Source organism: Odocoileus virginianus, chromosome 34, assembly GCF_023699985.2.
Source record: "Odocoileus virginianus isolate 20LAN1187 ecotype Illinois chromosome 34, Ovbor_1.2, whole genome shotgun sequence".
NCBI classification, from domain to species: Eukaryota; Metazoa; Chordata; class Mammalia; order Artiodactyla; family Cervidae; genus Odocoileus; species Odocoileus virginianus.
The window spans coordinates 20389137-20392712 of record NC_069707.1 but is presented as its reverse complement, the minus strand read 5'-3'; the positions used below and the strand labels follow the sequence as shown (position 1 = coordinate 20392712).

The 3576-nt window shown below is 56.8% G+C and overlaps 1 pseudogene; it reads right to left on the bottom strand.

The window, feature by feature from the left end:
- Positions 1-324: 324 nt before the first annotated feature.
- On the bottom strand, positions 325-3107 carry LOC110138304 (phosphatidate phosphatase LPIN2 pseudogene; annotated as a pseudogene).
- Positions 3108-3576: the final 469 nt, after the last annotated feature.

The window sequence follows — 3576 nt, the reverse complement described above, 5'->3', positions numbered from 1 at the left end:
TTCAGACATCATCAATAACTGGACCCTGATTCCCTACAAGCAAGCCCTCCTCTCAGAGAGAGGAACACTCTCAACTGCCCAGTGGAAATCAGAACACTTTACTTTGTGCAACGTTTGGTCCACTCTTAGCTTCTCTTTTCTTCTTCTTAAATTATGCAATTGAAGGAGCACCTGGCATGCAACTCGACACAGAGCATGTGGGAGGCCAGGCCGGTGACTGGAGCCCGGGCCTCAGGCCTGAGCCCCTTGCTGCGCCGGCCGCCGCCACCACACGGCAGCCCCGGGTCCGGGCGGGCACGGGGGGGCGGGGTGCGTCCAGCCCCGGCAGCTCCCCAGCCCATTCCTGCCGGCGCCCGGCGGGCAGCACGCCGTCCCACACCTGTGGCCGGGAGGGTCCCTGCATCCTCTGTCCAGCAGAAGGCCGGTCGCCTCCCCTGCTGCGGGGGCCGCAATCCAGCCCCCTGCCAGGGGTGCCGCCTCAGACCAGGTCCTCCAGGTCCACCTCGGGGATCGGCTGTCGGCAGTAGCAGAAGGAGCTGAACTCCGGGCATGGGAAGGCGGAATTCTGTTCCTTGTTGAGAAGCGGGAACACATGTTCCACGAGCTCGCTCAGCCTGTGGTTCGAGGACTTGTTTCCTTTGGTCCTTTCTTGTATCAGCTCGCCCTTGGGGTTCACGGTGAAGATCCTGCAGTCTGGGACGCCCACTTGTCTGTAAGCATAGACGTCATTTGGGCGGTTCCCAAAGGCAGCGTAGAAGGGCTGCTGAGCTGGGGCAAAGAGATTCTTGATGTCGGTCAGACACTCGAACTTCTCCGGCTTCTTTTCTATTACTTCCCTGCGGAAGGCAGAAAACAGGCTGCTGGGGGAACAGCATGAGGGGGCCGCGGGGCAGGATGGTGCCCTTGTCGCTGACCCAGTGCAGGGGGCCGCGGGTCATGCCGGCCATGCCGATGGCGCGGGCCGAGCAGTACAGGCGATTGTAGCCATTCTCGTTGATGGAACGGTAGAGCTTCGCGACACCCTGGTGCGGCCAGTCTTTGCCCAGCTGCGGAAGACTCTGTCCCAGAGCGTCAGACTTGGTTATCGTCCCATCAGTGTCGGAAACGATGACCTTGTCGTTCCAGTTCCACAGGTAAATGGTCCCGGCACAGCGACAGGTGCCTTGATCCTGTTTGTGATACTAAACACGACGTCGTTTGGGCCATCTTGGAGGTCAGTTTCGCAATCTGGTCTGAGGACAGACGAAGAGACTTCTTATAGGAGGTTGTGCCACGATGGCTTGGGGGTTCTGTGGGGGCGGAGTCCACCTTGATGGACTCTTCCAGTTCCTGGAACCCTTCCTCACTCGATGAGTCATCCTCAGCCAACCTGCCGCTGGCTGGCTCCTTTGTGCTTGATGGCCGGTCACTGGGCGGTGGGACCTCTACTTTCCCTTCCTTGGCCTCTGGCAGCTGCTTGGTTATGCTCTCCCTCTTACGCCAGAACCACCAGCGGCCAGATTTCTTTGGCATCTTATCTTTGACCCAGGACTCGACTGTGGCCTTGGGCAGGCTCTTCTGGAAGACCTGAAGGCTGAGGACCATGGGGGCCGCCAACGCCCAGCTGTAGTAACGGTTATATATCCATATCCCAAGGTTGGGATTGTCTATGAGTCCAGGATTTTCTGCGAATTCATGGTACGTAATGATGTGCTCCATAAATTTCTCTTTGGAGATCTCTCCATTCTCGCTGAGGCCGCCGCAGAGCGACAGGATGACATCGGGCAGGTCCATGGCGGAGTCCGAGAGGCACTCGGTGCCGCTGTCGGCCGCCGCGCTGCCCACCGACTGGGGGGACTGGGAGCCGGACGGCGTGTCGGACTCGGGTCACTGCTGGGAGCCGGGCTCCAACTCGCTTTTGGGGAAATAGAGAGCTGCAACCTCAGGTTCCAGTGCCTTCAGGTCATCCAGGTAAATATCATCAGGCCCCTTGTGCTGGCTTCTCTTGTGGACACCTCTCTTCTTGGAGGGTGAGTTGACCTTAGCAGCTGGTCGAGCTTCTGAGGGGGCCTCCATGAAGTGGGGTGAGGGAGGCAGGCGGGGGGCATCCAACCCCACGGGGGGCTCCCGAGGGCCGGCTGCCGAGGCTGCCCCGCCATGCTGCTTCCCTGGGGCTCGCGGCTTGGGCTTCACGATGGTGCAGACCGTCTCCCCCATGGAAGCGTCCTTCTCAACCTCACTCAGGAGGCTGTCCTCACTGGGGATCACCGGAAGTGGGTGTTTTCTGACGGCGTGATCATCGCTGTCCTGGGGTGATACTCAGACCGCTCCCGTTTGCTGACCTTGGTGGATTCCGGGAACCCGACCCAGGTCCACTCCATGTGGGACTCGGATCTGAGCAGGCTCCCTGCGGGCTTCACTTCCAGCTCTGAGTCACTCTTAGGACAGGCCACTTGGGGGTAGGGGTTGTCTAAAGGGGGCCAGTCTCCATCAGACAAGGGGTAGTGGTCTCCGGAATGGAAGAGCAGGGGCTCCTAATGTTCTTCTTCCTTTAAGGAAGCATTTGAAGATCTTCTTGCCGACTGGGCCCCCTTGCCATCGTCAGAGCTCAGGTCCACACCCATGGTGTCCTCGGCAGGGGGCGACACAGCCTGCTCCTCCTTCTTACTCTCCTGTTTGCATTTCTTCCTTCTTCGTTTTCTCTTTTTCACAGAACTGGGGGTGAAGACTGTCTCTGCTTCCAGGATGTGGGCAACATCCGAACTCTGAGGAGGTCTTTCATTTCCACCTGGTTTCACCAAACAGCTGTCAATGTATACTCGACAAAGAAAGCTTCCCCGTTGTCGCCCAACTTCATGTGGAGATCCACAGCGTCGCCATTGATCTCTATGTCAATCACCTTCTCCTTGGACCTCAGGACCCCCAGCTTCCTGAAGCGCACGTGGAAGGGTGAGCACTGGTAGGAGCCATCCTGCTGTCGCACAACCACTACGTCGATGCAGCCGGACAGCGTGGCCTGGTTGATGCCCTTGTAGAGCTCCTTCACTGCGACGATCACCTGTCCCGCCAGCTGCCCCACATAATTCATGGTTTGAGACTGCGGCGACTCCGCTCCGGCCCGCGCCGGCGCCCGGAGGGCAGGCTCATTCTTTGTTTAAGAAATGCCTTCTCAACTGTCTGTTGCTGCTTCTTCCTTGATGCAGTGAGCTCTGAAACCTTAGGCAATGGTAGAGTCATAAGACTGAAGGTCTCTGGACTACCTATGGCACAAAGGAGAAGCATTCACCAACCAGAAGTGCCTGCAATGGGTTGTTGCATGAAGGAGAAAAAAATGACTTTTACAGTAAAATACTACACTACTCACAGCTGCATACACACTTACATCACAATACTTTCTTTTTTCTTTTAACTGAAATATAGTTGCTATACTATATTATATATGTGGAGATGGGTGGATGAGGTGCTAGAGTAGAAGTGAGTACTTGAACTGGAATGTTCTTGTGGATAATTACATAGACAGAGAGTGAGGCAGCTTTCAGGAGATGCTGACTAGCTGGTGATAGAGCTAGATGTAGGGGTGAGGTCTGTTAAGTCTCT